General features: G+C 38.6%; 1 protein-coding gene across 2 annotated transcripts in view; it reads left to right on the top strand.

The window, feature by feature from the left end:
* The first annotated feature begins 7,852 nt into the window (after positions 1–7,852).
* plagl2 (pleiomorphic adenoma gene-like 2) overlaps positions 7,853–8,466 on the top strand; it is a 51,674-nt gene continuing 51,060 nt past the window's right edge. For both annotated transcript variants that reach the window (XM_039800655.1, XM_039800653.1), the window contains exon 1: positions 7,853–8,082. The gene's annotated coding sequence lies outside the window, so the exon portion shown is untranslated. The remainder of the gene's footprint in view (positions 8,083–8,466) is intronic.

Genomic DNA, 8,466 nt, shown 5'->3' with positions numbered 1-8,466 from the left:
CCTTATCAACCTGCTGCAGACCACTGGGGGTCGGCTGTCTGGGACCTGATACGCCATCGCATCACAGAAAAGTCAGTCTCAGCTGAGATAGACTTCGCCGTGCACCTTCTATCACACACCAGATGCTCAATGGTTACATCATACGTATACAGGAGGGGATCATAAGCTATCTTTCAGTGCAACACTGCCAGTGGTGGAAGAAGCATTCAGATGCTTTGTAAAAGTACTAACATCACACTGTAAAAATACTCTGTTACGCAAAACAACAACACAGCACTATTAATTGAAAGTCCTGCATTGAAAATGTTACTTAAGTAAAAGTATGGAAGTATCATCAGGAAAATGTACTTAAGGCCACATTGTGTAAGAATTTCTCCCATCTAGCGCTGAAACTGGATATGACAACCAACTGAATATTACTTTCTAGCCCTTCCTCCTACGGTGGCCGAACCCGAAATGATGTCTCTCCATCGTTTACACGCAGCTGTTCTAGCCACTCCAATATTAACTTTGGTCTTGTTGCTTTGCCTGTCGCGTTGTCGTTTAAATTCTCTTTTTTTGCTTCCCTGGGCGAGTAATCTCCCTCTGGCATTCTTCACAGTGCCAATAGGTGTTAGAGGGCGAAATGAGGAGGTATGTCCCTCTTTGGCTAATGTATTTTAAAGATGGAAGCGCTACATGGCCGCCGTCATTTGATCGAGTCGCTCGTATGTATTCTGAATGATTCTGAATGGCAGATTCTACGCTTATGAGAATACTTTGATTAGTTAGTGGAAGTAATTACACATGAATGAGTACATATTTGTGAAAGAACAAAGGTTTTGTTGTTGTTGCTAAGAATCAACTCAAAACATTACAGAACGTAGGTTTAAAGTATTAAAAGTAAAAGTACTCGATGCAGAAAAATCCTCCCATTTTAGAAACTGGAAACGATCCAAACAGTTCTGTCAGTCAACTAAGTGTTTAATGGTCTAATCCTTTCAGCTGGACTTGTAGGCCGTTATATTGTTGGGTAGTTTAATTTATAATAAAACATCATATTTTATAAACTACTAAAAATGTGTTTTGTGTGCAAAAATCCTAATCTGTAAAGTAACTAGAGCTGTCAGACTAATGTAGTGGAGTAAAAAGTAGAATATTTCTCTCTGCAATGTAGCGGAGAAGAGGTACAAAGTGGCACGAAAAGAAAAGAATCAAGTGAAGTGTACAAGTACCTCAAATTTTTAAGTACAGTGCAGTACTTGAGTAAATGTACTTAATTACATTCTACCACTGAACACTGCTCTGTGTTCGAAACTATCTTAGCAGGTATTCACATGTTGTGTTTTGAGTAGAGATGTTCCGATACCAGTGTCAGAAAAGCCTATGATACTGCCTATCGCTATACAGGGGTAGTATAGTAGCCTATACAGCTGTTAAAAAATTGCAACATGTGGCTGGGTTAGCTCAGTTGGTAGAGCAGGCGCACATATATAGAGGTTCACTCCTTGAGGCAGCGGCTGAGGGTTCGACTCTGACCTGAGGCCCTTTGCTGCATGTCATTCACACTCTCTCTCCCCTTTTGTGTCTTCATTTGTCCTGAGGAAATAAAGGCCTAAAATGCCCCAAAAAAATAATACAAAAAAAATATAACATGTATGTGTTTTTTTACACACTGGTATCGGATCGGTATCGGACGATACACAAGTTCAGCTATCGGGATCGGTATCGGGAAGCAAAAAATGGTTTCGGACCATCTCTAGTTTTGAGCAATAATCATATTTTGATTTTGGTGTGAGAGGTGGATTTTAATCAAACCTGTAAATGTAATTGTTCTTCTAGACAGTTATGGTTGAATTATGCCCAAATATTAGGGGTGTGAATCACACATTCTGTCACGATACGATATTATGTTGATTCTTTGGACAAAGATACACTATTGACTGATATCCCAAAGTCTGCGATACGATTTTGATTTGATTTAATTAGGGGCCTGTGATCAAAATGAGATGATACATAAGGCCGTTTAACGAAATCAGTTACATTTACTGTATATATATTTACAAAAAGCAACTAAATTACAATTTGATGACTTTTTTTAAATTAATTTTTAAAGATAACTTTTTGGGCATTTTAGGCCTTTATTTGTATAGGACAGCTTAGACTTGAAATAGGAGAGAGAGAGAGGGGAACAACACGCAGCAAAAGGCCGCAGGTCGGAGTCGAACCCGCAGCCACTACATTACAGAGTAAACCTCTATATATGGGCGCCCGCTCTGTACCTGGTGAGCTACCCAGGCGCCTGACAAGTTCATCACTAAGCTCTTCCAGACTTTTGAATTAAAAGCAAACAACTCCCCTTAGTAAAAAGCATAAACATAAAGTGGGAATTTCAAAATAAAGGCGCATGTTAAAGACGACGATGTGTATCGACATTTTCACTTTACAAATACATACATCGTGTCCTTGCAACAAATAGGACCAAAAATTGCAAGAGTGGAAAACAATTACACCCCCCAAATACTGGCAATATCTAGGATTTTTCAGCTTTTTCAGCCCATGAACCAACACAGGATAACTGTTGTCCCACCCCAACTTTCCACAACAGGCCTCAGTGCCATGTCTGTGCAACTGGAAGTGATGGCTGCGTCTCTCTCTTTGTGTCCCGGAGGTTCACACCCCCCCCCCTCCCTCCCCCCTCCCCCATCCTTTCTAAGCTGTTTATCGCCCATCTCTGCTAATGTAAACCGCCCATCTGTTTTAAACAAAGCACATAAAAACACACACATAGTCATTTCTCACCACACTAGACCATGAAAGAAGGGATTGCTGGGTATTCTGGTGGCAAGGAAATACACTCCAGATGTGAACAAATTGTCCCCCTTACTAATTGCAATTGTGCTCATACACTGATGCTGTTTTTGGGATCTCTTAGGTTTTTGTGTAGATGGGGCTGAGGCTGTTTGCCAGAATTCACCTTCATTATGTGTGTGTGTGTGTGTGTGTGTTTGGTGTGCATGATTATGAAGCTGATGGTGTTAAGCAGTGGTGGAGGTAAAAGTCCTGCATAGAAAATGTTACATTAAGTAAAAGTATCATCAGGAAAATATACTTAAAGTATTAAAAGTAAAAGTACTCGATGCAGAAAAATCCTCCCATTTTAGAAACTGGAAACGATCCAAACAGTTCTGTCAATCAGCTAAGTGTTTAAATCGACTAATCATGTCAGCTGGACTTTAAGCCGTTATTGGGTAGTTTCATTTATAATAAAAACGTGGTATTTTATAAACTACATGTCTTTGGTGTGCACAACTCTTAATGTGTAAAGGAACTAGTAACTAAAGCTGTCAGACTAATGTAGTGGAGTAAAACGTACAACATCTCTCTCTGAAATGTAGCGGAGTAGAAGTAGAAAGTGGCACGAGAAGGAAAAGACTCAAGTAAAGTACAAGTACCTCAAATGCGTACTTGAGTACAGTACTTAGTTACATTCCACCACTGGCGTTAGGAAAGCGCAGGGCGTTAAAGGAAAGAGACGTCAACTGGGATGACACTGTGAGGAACAGTTGGAGATCTGACTACTGTTACACAGCCACCATAAACAGACCCAGATGTTTGTGCTCAGTGCCTGCGTGATGAAGGCTTTATTTAAGGGGAGCCCATTCTTTTCTCCGGTCCTGTCATCATAACTTCTGAAAGGGCTGGCTCGCTCGTCCCGTACAGTTCATCCAATCAGGGCTGATTAGGTGTGTGGTAGCCAGAGACATGCAGGGGAGTGGCTGCTCTGCCCATGCTGCTGTGTTTACAGAGGACTTCTCCGCATGTGAAGAGGTTTCCTAGACTGTCTGCAGAGATGAGAGAGACAGACAGAGAGGGAAATCAGTGCGCGGCATGATGTGGCGTTTCATAAGATAGTTAAAAATCACTCCACAACTCTAAATAACAGACCACCACGCAAACTGCAATCAACCTGACTGCGGTCGCAGCAACCACACCGTAATCCAAATAAACATACAATGGCATAATGAAAGAAGTGTCTCCCCCCCTTCTTTATATGCTGGGAAATGGCTTCACCTCATGCATCATCTTCAACCCTACTGTTTCTCTATCATCTCTTCTTGTACAGATTCTGTTTGTTTCCTGCTCAAATGAAAAGCTGCAGGAGAAAGAAATAACCCAAAACAACTACAGCCCAACTAAAGAGTGAGGATCTTTACATATAGCATAAAAAAAATAAAAAAACATCCTGATAACCACAGATCATGTGTATAATGGTTATACAACTCTGGCAATGCCACTGTAATAATGCAGACAAAGCCTCAATGCAAACTTACTGCACTGAACACAGTCGTTGCGTTTTATACTCACAGTAATTTCATTATTAGGCTGATATAAAATTGCATGGGCAACTTTTATGTGATGTTCCCTCCATTTCTGCGAAGAAAAAAAATAACAAAAAAACAAAGTGTGTCAGACAGCTGCCTTCATTTCGTTTACTTGCCTTTATAACTAGTTTATAATGTCAGAGTTTAAACTAGTTCTCAGAGATTATTGGATTTAAAAAGAGAGACAAGTATGTGTCATATGTGTATAAAAGACTAATGATAATTCTATTACAAAATGCAATGAAATAATTCAACTTGATTTGACTTGAGTCTTTCCTGTTTTAAGTGTCTGTTGCTGTGATGCATGAAGTCATGTATGTGGATGCTATTTAGGCTATTTAAATGTGTAATGATGGGTTCTTTTTATTTAAAAACAGCATCATATTGAAAATATCTTTTTTTTAGACATTTCAATCTAAGCTTATTATTTAACATGAACTTTCTCAGTTTAAACATTTCATTCATATTCACAACCATATTCAAATGTCTTAATAATGAATGAGTAATGATTGATACATAACCTTAAGATTTTTGCCTTTAAGGTTAACTATACGTGTGCCAATCTGATTTGTAGAATAAGCCATTATGTATTATTAATTACACTTTTATGAAATAAGTATTTGTAAGGAAAAAAAACTGCCAACATTGCTTATTTGTTTCCCCTCTCAGTTCAGTGCTCAGTTATTATCATTTAATTCATACATTACTTAGCCTACATTAATATACTCACTTATTAGAAGTGAAAGTAAAAGTAAAGAGAAACTTTCATTATGAACTTGATTGTGGCTTCCTTATAGTAAAGCATATATAATATTCAGGGTTTCCACACCTTCTTAAACAGCGTATTCAAAGTCTGAAATCAACAAAAAGAAAAACAGAAACAGAGTTTTCATTTTTTTTTGTATGAGGAAGAATCTTTCACTCCAATGTACAAAAACAAGTAAGGAGTAAGGAAGATGCTTAGGGGGAAATGTAGTGATGTAAAAACTAGTATACATTCTTTAGGAAAAGTAATGGAGTAAAAATAAGATTTTCCAGAAATATAAATAACGAAATAAAGTAAAGATAGGCGAAATTCTACTTAAACACAATAACCAAGTATTTGTACTTCGTTACATTACAACACTATTTTGGATCCAGTTTTTTTTTTTTTTTTTTTTTTTTGCATTTAAACGGAACTGAGACTTCACAGTAGCTCTCAGATTTAAAAAAAAGCCAGACCACTGGAGGATCAATATATATATATATATATATATATATATATATATATATATATATATATATATATATGTTCTCCGCACGCAACATGTAAAAGCCTATTGTTGTTTTGGAGGCATCCCCCCACTCTCAACAACTGGCATTTTCTACCTCGCTCCTCTGTATTGAACACGCCAAAAGCCTTTTGATGCTTTCACGTTCGGTCGGAAATGTCGCAATTACGACGGAGCGCTTGATTACCAAACAAAAAGCATGAACCTGTAAAAAAAAACAAAAACAAAAAAAAAACATAACTGAAGTTCTCTATGATGCTGTAGTTTGTTTTTTAATGTAGTGGTCGGACAGCAGCTAAATTAGACACTTTTTTTAAACACGTTTATTTAGGCTAAAAAAATAAAAAATCAGCCCTGGTGCTCTAACATTATGGACATATAGCCTAACATATTATGTAGGCCTAGATGCATTTGTAAAATAAATGAACAGGCATACAAATATGTCTATTTTGTCATCATGTTTAGCCCATTACACTGTTATCTCAATAAACAGACAAACAAAAGTGGGTTATCTTTTTCTAGAGATATAGGCTAACATATGAGCAGACGGGCAGCACTTGAAAGCCACATTATTGAAGACTCTTGCTCCCCCACCACCCACACACACACTCTCTCTCTCTCTCTCTCTCTCTCTCTCCCTCTTTCTCTCTCTCTCTCTCTCTCTCCCTATCCCTCTCTCTCTCTGCACAAACACATACACCCCGCGGGCTCGCGGGGGCTGTTGGGAGCCTGTGGAGGGGCTAGGGTTAGAGTGATGAGGAAACGAGTTGATGTGCCCTAGGAAGTAATTCTTTCAACCCCCCACCCACCGCCCCAAAAAACACACACACAAGGTGGGAGAAACGGGACCAGCGGCAGCAGCGGCAGCAGCAGCAGCACCGCTGGCAGCCTTTAACACGTGGGGAACCGGGGCCACATTCCTGCTGCAGGCTGGAAACCAGGCTGCTCGCTTTCTTCCTCCGGGCTGTCACTTGTTGCCGCTTTAGAATCAGAATCAGAAAAAAATAGATTTTATTGCCACAATAAGTTACACTTCGGCTATGTGGAATTTGCCTCAGTGAAAGGTGAATACATAGACAAACAAACACACAAATATCAATATGACATAAACAATAAATAGGCCTACAGAAAAACAAATATAGACTTACAAAATAACTGTTACGTAAGGGGAAAAGAGGCTGAACGGGTTGAGTGCAGAATTTAGAATATATGGATGAAAATCGAGGATGAAGGTTAATGCAAAGTGTAGCAGAAATAAAAACAGAAAATAAAAACAGATAATGATTCAAGTGCGTGTTCTATGTTGTGTGATTGAAACATGTTTTTTTTCTTTTGTTTTGGTAAGAAGGCCATTTAACGATTGAGATGTTTATGTTTTGTAAAATATTTTTCATTGCGCACAAAACAGATTTTAAGGTGACCCACATATGTAAGAACATCTCACTATTCAATCACCGTAATAACAGATTTCTGTTCCGTTAATGGGAGAGTTTTTCTCCCACTTTTTTCGTTCTTAAAAAATCTGTAAAGTCCGTTCATTAGAACGCACCGATTCCGGTGTTTTTGTACAATTTCAAAATGGGCTGCTAGAAACTATAACAATTAAGAAACAAATAAACTTGAATTTAATGTCGAGAAAATGAAGGCTTATGCAGGAGCTGATGTGGGATCATGATGAGCACATGAATGCATTTTCACTTTCATCGGGTTTCAGAGGCGAGCGATGACGTCACAAAGCTTATAAAACAAATAAAGTTTAGCAAAGGTTTTTGAAATATTCTTTTTTTCTATTTTTAACAACTGCAATAAGCCTCAAAGTAGGCTATGCACATTAACATATAATCAAATTGTAGACAATGCCGTAGTAAACTTTGAATATAAGGCAACAATACGAAATTTATTTTTTTTTAAAACCTATGGAATGCTATTATGTCATAGGCATATGTAAACATTGGCGCCGTTTGGCAATTATGAATTTAGGCTAAAGAAAATAGAAAAATGTATAGTTTTTTTTTCATAAGCCGAATCTAAAAAAATGTCTGATGTGGACTGCAGGTGTATTAACTGGATCAAATGCTTGGGACTGGGAGGACTGGCTGCCCGAAAACCAGTAAGCTGTCCCTGCTTGTTAAAAAAAGAAAAAAAAAAAAAAAAAAAAGAAAAAAGTTTGTGAAAGTGGCCTGACGTCACACTCCCACAATGCTTACCGCCCCATAACTCCGCTGCAGCCTGAGGGGAGCCAGACACACTCTCAGGCCCCGAATATAGAAAAATTATCGGAAAAAAATCGGGAAAAATCATAAAAGAACAGATCGCGAGGAGAAAAGGACTCGGAGCGGTGGCGTGGGCTCTCCCACGGCGGGTGTCTGGTCCGGTCCGGTCCGAGATGGAAGGTTACCGGCAGGGCTCCATGTGAAACTGACTAATGCGGTGCTGGAAACTTTTTGGTGGGTAAACTGCTCCTTTTTTTTTTCTCTACTAAGACCTCATCGTGCGGCTGCACGTCCTGGTGTGTGCATGTGTGCCCCTTTTTGAAAACAACTTTTCCAACTTTCTATGTAACTCTCGCTGACTGACACATCGACGTGCGCGACGCTGGAATTGTTATATGAATGTGTTGTTAGTATCGCGTAATCGGACCTTGCGTGATTTCGCTTTTTTTTTTCTTCTTTTTTTTGTGGCAGCATGGACATATCCGGGCTATTTCATTTTTTAATCACTCGGTCGTCTCGATTTTTTTGTTTAGTTTTTATTTTTATTTATTTATTTATTTATTTTTTTTGGGGGTCGATAGGCTTAAATATGCTATGCTGCAAAATGCGAATCAGTGA

The sequence above is a fragment of the Perca fluviatilis genome, chromosome 5 (assembly GCF_010015445.1).
Source record: "Perca fluviatilis chromosome 5, GENO_Pfluv_1.0, whole genome shotgun sequence".
Taxonomy (NCBI): Eukaryota; Metazoa; Chordata; class Actinopteri; order Perciformes; family Percidae; genus Perca; species Perca fluviatilis.
Note: the sequence above shows the minus strand (reverse complement) of the source record. Positions and strands in the feature narration are given on the sequence as shown.